Here is a 13,637-nt window from a genome sequence, read left to right as displayed (position 1 = left end):
GCCATACGATACGGAGCTATCGAAATTGGAGTGGTACCAGGTACCAATTCGATGCCAAATTCTACTTCCCGAATAGGTGGTAAGCCCGCAATTCTTCGGGAAAACATCCGGTATTCACAAACCACGGCACAGATTCGGGTTTCTTTTCGATTCCTTGTCATCGAAAGCACGTCGCAAGGTACGCCGCACCCTTTTCTTACATATTTACGGGCCAACATCGCGATATTACAACCGGCAACTCCTTTAAGTCCGTAGACTCAACCCAGATTATCTTGTTATTCGCGCTCCTCAAATCGATAGTCTTGCTCTTGCAATTTACAACCGCATCGCATGGTCAACCAATCCGGACCAAGAATAACGTCGAACTCATCGAACGGGAAAAGCATCAAGTCCGCCGGAAAACAAGAACCTCGGAACACTAGGGGACTTTTCTTGCACACTTTGTTGACAAGCACGTAATGACCCAAGGGGTTTGATACCCGAATTACAAACTCAGTAGACTCAATAGGCAAGTCTTACTGGATGCTAAGGTTTCACATATATATGAATGAGTAGAACCAGGGTCAATCAAAGCAATCACATTTGTATTGAAAAGAGTGAAAGTACCGGTAATGACATCTGGAGAGGTAGCATCCTCGGCGTGCGCAGATGGCATAAGTCCTCGCAGAGCACGAGCCTCGGATCGATGGTAGCATCTCTAGATCCTCTCGACCGCCAATCGACATTGCCCATATTTCTAGGTGGCCTACCTCGAGCAAATGCAGTAGCACCCGGGTTTCCACTCGACTCACATTCTGCTCAAGCATCCTCGGGCAATCCTTCATAAAGTGGTCGGCCGTTCCACACTTATAACAGAGCGATCACGAAACCAACAGCTCCCGAATGCCATTTGCCACAATGTGGACACTCCGCCTCTCTCGGCGATCATTTCCACCATCATGCGATCGAAGTGACTCGTGTGGTCACAAGGGGTCGATCGCGTCCTCATCTAGAAAAGCCCGAAACGCCTCTAAACCGGCTCACATCATCTCGAAATCTCTTCGATGCCTGTTGAAGAGACTTTCCCGAGGACCTCTTTCGGAATTCTCCGGTTCCCACATCAACTTTTTGTTTCTCCTTTCTAAGCTCTTCGGCTTTACAAGCTCGCTCAACAAGTACTACGAACTCTCGATCTCGAGAATGCCAACGAACATCCTTATATCATCATTCAGCCCATCCTCGTTGCGTTTACATAATAGCTTCGGACGAAATGCATTCTCGCAGCATCGGCTAAGCCTCACAAACTTTCGTTCAGAGTCGGTAACGGACATAGAACCTTGCTTAAGATCAAGAAATTCCTTCGCTTTTGGTCGATGAATCTCGACTAATATACTTTTTCGAACTCGGTTTGAAAGAATTCCCAAGTCACTTGCTCTCTAGGCACCACGAAGTCGAGTACTCCACCAATAGTAGGCGGACTCACGTAGCAAGGAGATGGTACACTTTAAGCACTCATCGGTGTACAGGATAGCTCATCGAGCACCCAGATAGTGTTATCCAACCAAAATTCAGCTCGCTTCGGCATCATCATCATCCGTAGCCTTAAATTCGGTGGCCCCATGTTTTCGAATCCTATCGACCGGGGCTTACTTGACCTTATTTGGTCAGTCACCGGAGGTATTGTGGGTGCGGGGTTGCATTTTCGGGAATGGAGGTTGTGGAACAGTAGTGTTAGTTCGAATGTATTGATTAAACCATTCGCTCATCACACTATAAAAGGCTTGCCTAGCCTCATCATTCGGATTGCTGGCCATAGGTTGAGAGTCCGCGGCGCTGTCCCTTGCGCTGAGCAGCGCCACACTCTCCACACCATCAGCTATCGCTCGGTTGGGATCGGATCCATTGCTAATAACAAACACAAAGTCAAATTGTCGAAATCACCACACTATCGATTCATCATTTAATGGCATGTATAGCTAGACCCCAAACACATCACGGTAGTCCTAGAATCGACTAAACCTGGCTCGATACCAATAAAATTGTAACACCCGAACCCGAGACCATCGCCGTGTCGGACACGAGGGGTTAACAAGCCAAGTTCACATGTTTTGCCCACCAATTTGGCATTTCCAGTCAGGCTGGAAGACTGCGTCACCGTCGCCTTAAAATCATATCTCGAGTTTCAAAACTCGGAAACTGGTTTCGTAAATTTTCCTGAATTTAGACTCATATATCCATCCATGGATTTATTTCTAGAATTTTTGGTCCGGCCAATTGGTACAGTTTATTAGTTAAAGTCACCCATGTTACAGGGATCGACTGCTCTGACCTTCTCGCGGTATAACTTGAATATCTCTCTGTACAGGGCTTTAATGTTGGTGCCGTTTGTTTCTAATGAAACTAGACTCAAAATGGAATCTGTACATATAAGGTATGTCTCCTAATTCTTTCTGGATAATTTATAGTTAATTTTAAAGTTGCGACAGGGGACCCAGAAACCATTCTGGCCCTGTTTCACAATAGCTTCAATATCTCTTAACATGTAACTCCTATGATCATTTCGCTTCTTCCATATGAAAATAGACTCATCAAGGTTCATTTACATAGCTTATTCACTATTTAATACCATTCCTACAATTTTTGGTGATTTTTGACATTCACGTCACTGCAGCTGGCAGCATCTGTTTTAAGGTAGGTCTTATCTATTTTTGTAGTCTCCATCAACCAACTAGTCTTGCCATACATAGGTTCACATATGATCATTTTAACCAAACCAATGGCTGATCATGTGACCAACACTCCCATTTCCGATCCATAATCACATCATGACACCATATATATACATTCAAACCATAAATAGTCTAAGTTCATGCTTCCTTTTACGAGCCATTTTCGCATGGCCGTATACATATACATCGCCACATTTTTAAACCAACAAGGGGTAGTCCTATACATGCCATTTCAAAGTTCAACCAAAATTTATACCATAATAGAGGCGTGGATAGTGTGGATGACTTCGACTTTATTGATCCCGAGTCCGTTTGCTATCGAGCGAAATCTATAAAACAGAGGGCCAAAGCAACGGGGTAAGCATTTTTATGCTTAGTAAGTCTCAAGGAATATAATCAGCTTTAATTAAAGCAATACATTCACATAACCAAATGCATCATTTCATTAATGCACATTCACATAATCGCATTTACTTCACCATCCCAACACTTATGTTCATACACAAATAACGGCTTCATTAAGGCCGATAACTCGCTCCATCATAGGAGCGGATATTCATACGCTCTTACTCCTAGCGCATAAAGCACACACCGCACTTACCTTGTCATTGGGAAATTTCACAAGTGCATTAGCTGAAATTTTCCAGCAAGCTTATAATTTTCAAATCACATACCTTCGAGTTTAACCAGACGTCGCTACTCGTTCAATCACCTTCGGGACATAGCCCGTTATGGTAACCCGCACCAAGGCCTCACGGACTTAACCCGGATATCACGATTTGCACAAATGCCTTGGTCTTAGCCCGGATTTAACAACTTGCACGAATGCCTTCGGTCTTAGCCCGGATATAGCTACTAGCACAATTGCCTTCGGTCTTAACCGGATATAATTTTCAGCATAATTGTCTTCGGGCTTAGCCGGATATCATTCAATTTCTCGTGCACACATACATCAATAATCATTGGACATACATATTTCATTTTCGTTACTAAGGCTCAAACACAATTATAATCATTAGCATATTCGCCTTCGGACTTAGCCCGGTGGAATTCAAATACTCATACACACATAATCAATAATCATACACATCCATATTTCATCTCACATAATTCAAGTAAGGTCACTTCTTGAGGACTTACCTCGGATGTTGTCGAACGGCTTTTACGGCTATTCGATCACTTTTTCCTTCCCCTTGTCCAATTGTGGACCTCTTAGCTCTTGAGCTAATTCAAACAAATTCAATTTATTAAAACCTCATTGTGCTAGCTTATGGCCGAATATGACAAGGAATTTAAATGGTCATATGGCCACTCTTTAGCTTGAATACACAATGGTCATGCACATTTTATACTACATCAAGCAATTCAATACAATTTATTTGAGCATCAAGGAAATGCTAAGGCCTTCAATAGGCTACCCAAGGCCGAATATTCATGTACATGTTGAGGCCAATTATGCACTTAATACCTCACAAAAACAGCATGCATTTTACTAGTTAATGCTTTGCATATTGTGGCTCAAAACTTATAATATAGCATCAAGCACTTATATGTGTGCTAGGCGAATTGTGCTTGCAATTTCACAATTATTCTTCAACATCTTCTTCTTTAAACAAACTTATTCATCACTTCCTTCATAACCAAAACATCATGTGCAAACATATATATACATATATGAGCATGGCGAATTTCAAGGTGTCCATAGCCATCCAAAACACAAATTTTAACTAACATGCAAGAAGCATGAACCATGCTCATGAATGCATCATGGCCGAATATGGCAATCATGCTCCTTTTCAACTTCAATCATGATAAAACAACAAGAAAACTCAAAATCTTACTCAAGAGTAGACAATCCATCATTGCATGCATCATCATCAAGCTTCACACTTAGCATGCAATGGCTTTATCACCATAACAACTTTGGCCAAACACCATTTCCATGGCATAACAAAGATTTGAGCCATGGCTAACATGCACATCAAGTTAGCAACCAAAACATGCATGAAACTCCCAACACAACCTCATACATACCTTAATCTTGATGCAAATTTAGCCAAATCTCCTTCTTGTTCTCTTCCAAACCAAGCATGAAGCCAAAACTCCTATCTCCTCCCTTAGTATTTTCGGCCAAAAGGAAAGAACAAGGATGAACAATTTTTTTCTTGTTTTTCTTTCACTTGCACGGCAATGGGGGGGGAGGATGAGCTATTTTCTTGATTTTTTTGTTTCTCCTCCAACATCATTAATTATTTTATCATTTAATTCATCATGCATTAACAAAACATGTTTCAACATGTTTTCTTTGCCCATAAACCATGTCATGGCGGCCACTAGCTTCTTTTGGGGAAATTTGACATGCAAATCCTTTATTTTTGCATGCATGAGCAACTAGTCATCACACATTTCCCCATCATACTTTCAAAGTTCACTACTAGGTCCTTTCTAGTGAAATTCACCTTTATAACACTAAATCAATCATCAAAAAATGTCATACATGGATACACACATATTATAGGCATCGAAGTAAATTTTAAATTATTTTTATGCCTCGGTTTTGTGGTCCCGAGACCACCTTCCGACTAGGGTCAATTTTGGGCTGTCACAAATTAAGCTCATATCAAGGCTCGGGAAGGAAGATGAACCAAATATGATTCAATATGGAGATTTGTGGGAGAATGCCTCTTATTTTGACCAAAGTTTATTTTGGCTTTTCTTCTCCTAGTTAAACTCTGTTTTTAGTTTCCCACTTAAACTTTAATTAATCTAGAGTTATTGTAGTCATATATGCTACAAATTTAAACCTATAAATAGGCCTTAGTTACTCTGGGTTTTACATAACAAAAATATTTAGATTGAGAGAATTTTGTTCTTTGTTTCGAAGGGTTTTTCTTGTGGGGCTTCAGATTTTCTTTTAATTTTCCCTATCTTTTGTACTCTTGTAAGACCCCTTACTTGGCCCGGTCGTCGAACCCGAGTAATAAGATGCCATGAAAATATCCAAAAATCAACAAATACTTTACTAAACAAGATTTCAATTATTTATCATCAAATCACATATAATCAAACATAATAAAAATTTTAAAATCTACATGGACTTAACTGTGAAATTCGAGCTTGAAATAGGGTTAAACTAGAAAATTTCAAAGCTTAAAAATTAATATTAAAAATCTCTAATTGGTATCTATACCTTCATGAAAATTGATACCAATTTATGATTATGTTTTCTTTCTAAAACAATTGTATCGATAATTATTTTATGGTATCGATACTTTATGAAAAAGTATCAATACTCAAATAAAAATTGATACCATTTTGGTATTTTGTTTTTTTAAAACTATTCATATGGTCAAGTATCGATACTGTATGCCAAAATATCGATACCTAAATTCAAAAATGGTAAAATCTCTCTTTACAAGGTCCATTTTATGCCCAAAGCATACCTAAACACAATTGATATACCTAGACATAATTAAAGGCATACAAATAATCATCTAAACATCTTATCCATGTACAACTCAATTCAATATATGTCAAAATCTAAGCCAAAAATATATATTCTTAAGATCAACCAACTTAAATAATTAGCCATTAAGTCATTAAGGTGCCTCAACATGAACAACTAAGCATTCAATTTCATTTATAAAGCATACAACTCAACTATCTAATCAACATGCATATCACCAAATTACTCCACAATACTTACAAACTTAGAACTCAAATACCATCAAGACACAAAATGAACATTATATATATCTAGACCATCCTAGGAACATGTCAAGATCGAAAGAACACTTCACCAACAGTTGAGTTAGGCATGGTTGTTGGATGTTGAGTAGACTATAGAACCGATAAGTACCTAACCTACGCACGAAAAAAATCGAACGCTAAGTATAACTAAGTAGTATTTCTATAATCCAAACATAAAAGTAATATACAATACAATTATATGTTCAAATTTTTAAAAAAAAATGCTATGCAATATTATCTCAATCATAGTTCAATTCATTTCAAACTTAATTAAACATCATTCGTTAAATACATATCTATTCACTACTATAGTTTCCAATTCACATTTCATTCTATATTTCACTTCATTCTATCACATTTTCTATTCAATAGCATTGTGATCTCAAGTTTTTATCTCGAGTTTATCGTTTATTTCCCCTATTAACGTAACTCGGACTCGGACACGTGGATCCAATCATCTCATTTTCATATCAAATCCACATCTCATGAAATTATTTCAAGGGAATAACTCACCTTATATATATATACTTACCAAATAATGTAATGTATTAAAGCGGTTGTTTTAAATAGTTTAGATTATAAAAATACAAATTGTAATCTCCGAGCTATTCGTCGCTGGCCTTGTCTTTTCCCTTCTTTTTCGAGAAATTTGAGTCAACGTTAGCCGCAGAAATAAATAAACCATACATATCATTAATACACAAACAATTTCATATTTAATTGCTATTTTATACAATTTTTACACTTTATTCAATTTAGTCCCTAAAGTCGGGACTAATTTAATATCCACATTTAATCCTAAATTTTAATATCAAATTAACTCTAAATTTCCCTAATTCTCATTTCTACTCTAGATTTCAAAATTTTCACAATTTGGTCCATATTATACAAAATCATGAATTAACTTTACAAATTAGTCCTGTTTCACATCTAATCTTAAAATCTATTAAAATAACACCTCGAACATCAACCATTCATCTAATGTAACATCCTCAAAATTTAAAAATAATAAAAATTACAACATGGGTCAACTAATTTGTAGTATCAGGATTTCGAAAACATAAAAATTATAAGAAAAAATACTAAATTCACTAACCAATTAAAACTTGACCCTTGGACGTTGGTGAGGTTTTTCTTCTCCTACCTTCGAAAGCTTTGAGAAAAATGAAGAGAAAGATCCTTTCTCTTACTTCCCACTTATGTTTATAATCTTTAATTTATTTTTTTATTCTTTTAATTTTATTTTATAACTTTATGTTTTGTTTTATTTATTAATTTTATTACATTTTCTTTTATAAAACCATTCATTACCGTCCACTTTCATTAAACCAATGGTTTAATAGCCTTATGAGTCCCCTAATTATGTTTTATTTTAAGATTTAATTATAATTCAACTTTTGACTCTTACGCGATTTAGTCCTATACTTAAATTAATCACTAAATCAACGAAATTACCTAGCCGAAATTCAATTTACTTCTAACATAACTCCGTAAGTATTTAATAAAAATATTTACTAGTTCATTTTATGGAAACAAGGTCCTGTTACCTCAATTTTCAAAACTACTAACTTTAGAATGGATACATTTGTACATTGTTTAACTTTTTAAATAATTAAAATTACTAGGCCAAACCTCAATCTAATGTTGCAATACCCTCGTAAATATTAATAAATAATATTCACAAATTCTATCATCAGAAAACAACATTTCGAAACCACTACTTGTAACTCCACTATCTTTTGGGTCGTTACAACTCTTCTTTATTATATTGAAATCTCCTTTTTTCTGTGATTTTTATCCTCTTTTGAGGAATTTTTCTACATAATATTTACATTTTTAATTTTTTCTATTCTTATTTTCTTCACTTTATTCGTTATTTAATCAAAAGCGAAAAAATAAAAGTGTAAAATACTATATGCACTAATTAAGTTAATAATGGACAAAACTTCTTCTAATATTTCATCAACTCAAATTTAAATGTATTATAAGATAAATTAACGCTTTTATTATGGTAGTGTTTAGAAAGTCACTTAGTAATTAAATTTGGGTGTCAAATAATTATATAAGTATGATATGTTAGGGTAACCAATGTAATTAGTGGGTCCCACCAAAATGAGTGCAATTTGAGCACCCAATTACATTTTTCAATTCTTAGGAGAGGGAGGCAATTAAAAAAATTACACAAGTAATTACACTCAATGTTCTATTTTTTTAATATATACAAGCTATAAAAATTATATTATAAATATGAACATGTATTAGTGTTTGAGATGATAATGGCAAGAAATTTATTATATTATAAATCCTAAAATATTATATTATAAAAATAATTTATATAATTTATAAAATTATAAAAAATTTATATTATTTAAACCAAAAATTTTCTAAAGTTATAGCTAAAAAGTTTAAAATTAATTTACATTATAATATATTTATTTATAAAATCTTATGACTAATAAGTATGAACATTAGTTATTTATGTGCCCATGCTATATATTATAAAAATAATATAGTTTTTCTTAAAGAAATTATAGTTTTTTATCATAATTTATTTATAAAAGATAACTTTCTAAAATTATGGAAAAAATTATATTATTTATAATAAATGCTATGAAATTTATTCGACATAAAACTTTTTTTATGAAAGTTATGTACTATAATTCTATATTATTTTTATTTAATCTATGTATTATAAAATGGATATAACCTAGTATAAGTCTTTCTCCAATTAAGTTTATATAAGTTTTTATAATTAAAGCTACAAACATTTTCGACTATGAACCCAAACATTATAGGGTCAATGCTAATTATACAAATACAAAAAGGTTTTCTTGCATCATATCGTGGGGCACGAAACCATTTGAGAGAATGGTACCAACAAAAGAATCATAAACAACTCATGAACCCTTTAATTTGAGACATTCAAGATTTCGGAATGTGATTGAGAAGATATTTGCTATTTAAAAAAAAATCCATATTAGCAACATCATCTTAGTATATCATAAAAAATAACAAGATTGAATTGTACTAATATGTTACATGTTTCATAACTTTAATCATAGGTGGAATTGAGATGATCCATACTTTAAACAGTACATGGAAGAAAGAGAGATTGGTAATCTTAATAATGCATATTCAAATTCAGATGATGAACTCGGTCAAGGAGTAACAAATAATGATAAAGAGCATATGTTAAATATTAAAAAAAATAATCCAAAAATATGCACCAAAACAATTAGATAAAATTGCACATGGTATGTATTTTTCTTATTATTTTTATTAATAATTATATTATCAACTAGTTTTTTAGACTAACATAATACATATTGTAGCAGGCCTATTCTTCTCGAGCCCAAATCAAGAAGTCTAAATCAAATAAATACGAAGAACTAATTACCAAATATTGGCCCAATTACAAAAACATAACCCAAATTAAAAAGAACCCAAACTAAAGATAAAAACAAGCCCGAAATTCAGACCCATTTACAATGGCCCAATATCCGAATGAAATAAACCAGGCCTAGTGGCCCAAAACCTAAACCTAGGTTTAGCCAAACAGAAACCCTAGCCCCAACCCTTAAGTGCACTGCAACCCAGCCTCCGTACGGCCTCCACGCACCACTGCACACCATGTCGCCTCCTTCGTACGACACAGGTAGCCTTGTACCTGCAAATCAGATGAAAATAGAGGACAACAGCAGGAAATAGGCAATAGCCACGAAAAAATAAACAAAAATTTGTATTTTTCTTTCACGGCTATAAAAGCCACAATGATCATTGTAATTTTTTTACGCATACAAAGCAATCAAAAATAGAGACATTGAGAAGAATCAAAATATACAAAACTTAAAAGGTGATTCAGGTTTTTTTTTTTTTTGTATTTTGAATTCTTTTTTCGAAAGCAAATACGTAAAAAAAAGGGGATATTTACCCATTGTTTGGTTTCGGGATTGTCGGCATTCGCTTTTCTGGTCCAAAGACTGTCAGATCCCAGGGGATCCGGTTGAAGTCACGGTGGAGGAGGCCAAGAGTCAATATTTTTTTTTCTTTTTAAGAGTTTTGGCATTTGTTTTTGAAATCTTTCGGTTTTAAAACTGATTCTACGTAAAAAAGGGGCTCAGTTTAGGCTTCGGGTTTCTCTCTGGTAACCACTGACGGTGGTTACCGTCGCTAGCAACGGTGGACGGCCGATGGACCCTAATCGAATCCTAGGGCTGTGCCCATAGAGAGAAACTGAGAATAGCTTTCTGTTTTTTTTTTTAATGGCATAAAATAATCTCTTTTTTTTTTTCAAAATTTTGATTTTATAACCTGTCTATACGGTGCCGTTTGGAACCCCGATTTCAGTGGCCAAAACGACAGCATTTCAGCCTTCAGCCCGCATTTTGACCCGATCCTGTTAAGCGATCCGCGTGTTTTTGGATTTTTCGGGTTATTTACGCAATGAGCCCTTCCGCATTTTTTCTTATTTTCAATCAAACCCTATTTATTCTTTTTGTCTGTTTAATTCTACCCCATAACTTTTGCATTTGACTCATCTTGGTCCATATTGAAACTGCACGTTTTGGAGGGACACGGAATATTGCCCATTTGATCCCTCCTTGTCATTCATGCGTTACAATTCGACCCCATACCTTATTGTCATTTCTGATTTTCCCCAAAAAATTTTGTTTAGCTTTCAATTTCATCCTTCTTTTTACTTCATTTTTTTAAAAACACTTTTGATTTTTTTCCTTTTTTTTGTTTTATATTTTTAGTATTTAAAGTTCTGTTTTTAATGTCACTTTAATCATTATTTAATCCTTTTATATCCTTGCACTCATTTTTTTCAATTTAGATTCCAAATTTCATTTTAAAGTCGACTAAATCCCTATTTTTAGGTTTGGACTTTTTGAATTATTATATATTTTTATTATACTTATTATACTTATTTGTTTACTTATTTATTATTTTATTTTATCTCATTTTGTTCTTTTATTATTGGTTAGTTTTTTATTTATAGGGTATTTTATGCTTTTATTGCTTTAGTTATCATTATCATTATAGTTAGTGTTGTTATTAGTATTAATATTTATATATTATTGTCATCATTATCATCTAATTTTATTATTATTATTCTAACGTGTAAATTATGTCATATTATCATAATCTTCTTTCGCATATCATAATTCATTGTACGTGACAATTTCCTCATGCTTTAGTCGCATTTTATATTATAATCGAATAAATTAAGCGTATCTCTTTTGAATATTACACATTTTTACCTAAACTTGTAAAAAATTTAAAATATTAAAAATAGGTAATATTTCGCATTTAAGAAATAGAAGAGATCGTATCCTAACTTACGACGTCTCGATTTTTCCGTTAAACCTAAGTAGTCGAATATCCCTTCGAATTAAAAAACATGATTGTTGAATAAAAATAACAGCAATATTCTGATTTTAGAAATTCGAGAAGGCCGTGCCCTAACTTACTGGGTCTTGGTTTTTCTCATTGGATCTAAACTACCGAATATCCTTTTAAAATCAAAATACAATTTTTAAAATAAAACAATTAATAGGCAAGCTCATTTTCGAGTGTTCAAATGTCGCATCCTAACTTACGGGATGCAACATTTCGTTATCTCAAGACAAGAGGGCCTTTAACGCTCATTTCAACTTATCCAAGAATTTTTTAATCAACATTAGTAAAAAGAGAGGATCGTATATTAAATTCTTTTCGAGTTTTCAACTTTCGACGTTAAGACATTACTTGATCAATTAGGTACCAATTTTGGGTGTTACGAGGGTGCTAATCCTTCCTCGTACGTAACCGACTCCCAAACCCGTTTTCTCGATTTTCGTAGACCAAAATTGTTGTCTTAGTAAATCAAAACGTTTTATTAAAATAATCAATCACAAGGTGACCCGACCACACCTCATAAAAAAAGATTGGTGGCGACTCCTCTTTTTTCATTTTCATTTTCAAAATAAAAGTTGGCCATTTTTCGAAACAAAAAAATGATTTCGACAGCTTGGCGACTCCACTGGGGAGTGAGAGAGTCAAGCCATAAATTGATTAATTTATGTCTTTTCGTTAAAAATTGAAAATTTGATTTAAAATACGATCCTTTCATTGCATTTTATCTGTTATCTTCGTGATCTTGGTCATAATACCTGTTTTGTTGGTTCGAGTCTTTAAATATTTTTGCATATTGCATTGCTTAACCGCTCGGTCCTACCCTTTAGGTGGGAGTGAGAAACTAGTCCTTCGTGAAGTTTCAACTCCGTATAGGATAGTGGATCGCTTTCGGGATACTTCCGTACCTATGTCTTCGTGAGATTTTCATCTCTGTATAGCCATAGGGAAATGTATTCTCTTGAATCAAACTCGATCTATATGAGCCTATAATGGGTAAGGATTGAGGAATCTGTTGGTTCAGGTACCTTTGTCTTTAGGACCGAACCACATGTAGTGACCCATAGGAGACCACCCTAGGTAGAGCTACACCAAACCATTAGCGGTCGTCTGAATAGGTGTTCTGCTTGTTATTTATTGCTTGCTTTAATTTCATATGAATTGTACTGACTTGTGTTATCTTGCTTGTGATTGCATGACATTTCATCATAAAAAGGGTGTTGGTTCAAGTTCAATTACTAAATAGAGAGCTTGTCATGGAGAATGGATTTCTTGATAAAGTGGAGGATAATGCAGCTGTCCGTATATGGTCAGAGAAAACACAATTGGAAAAAGGAGATAGCTTGACAGCGGGGTATACATCAGAGTTATGGGACTTCACTCGTATTAGCATGACACAAAATGATCTTCGGGAATTGAAGGAAATGTGGGCCCAATGAGGTGATGAAGTCAAACAGCTATTTTATGACAATTACGGTGATCCACCCTACTTACTTGATATCAAGATCGATAAGCATCTATTTCGAGCTTTGGCCCAATTCTGGAATCTGGCCTACAGTTGTTTCACCTTCAGTAACATAGATTTGGTGCCCACAGTGGAAGAATATACCGCCCTACTTCGATGTCCAAGGGTTCAAGTTGACAAGGCCTATTATAGAGCCGCTAATGTTCCAACCTTTGCAAAGAAATCGATGAATATCACCAGAATGAGTGAGTTGTGGGTTACGGCTTGGATTAAACAGAAAGGAAAAAGAAAATGTATTCCCTGGAAAAGTTTACGAG

At 34.6% G+C, this 13,637-nt stretch overlaps 1 long non-coding RNA gene across 1 annotated transcript; it reads right to left on the bottom strand.

The window, feature by feature from the left end:
- Nucleotides 1-9,693: 9,693 nt before the first annotated feature.
- Nucleotides 9,694-10,909, bottom strand: LOC108469319 (uncharacterized). Its single transcript, XR_001869076.2, has 2 exons — nt 10,390-10,909; nt 9,694-10,125 (listed from the first exon to the last, which is right to left on the bottom strand). It is a non-coding gene; the product is annotated as an uncharacterized LOC108469319 (long non-coding RNA).
- Between the last annotated feature and the right edge of the window lie 2,728 nt (nt 10,910-13,637).

Source organism: Gossypium arboreum, chromosome 8 (genome assembly GCF_025698485.1).
Source record: "Gossypium arboreum isolate Shixiya-1 chromosome 8, ASM2569848v2, whole genome shotgun sequence".
NCBI classification, from domain to species: Eukaryota; Viridiplantae; Streptophyta; class Magnoliopsida; order Malvales; family Malvaceae; genus Gossypium; species Gossypium arboreum.
Note: the sequence above shows the minus strand (reverse complement) of the source record. Positions and strands in the feature narration are given on the sequence as shown.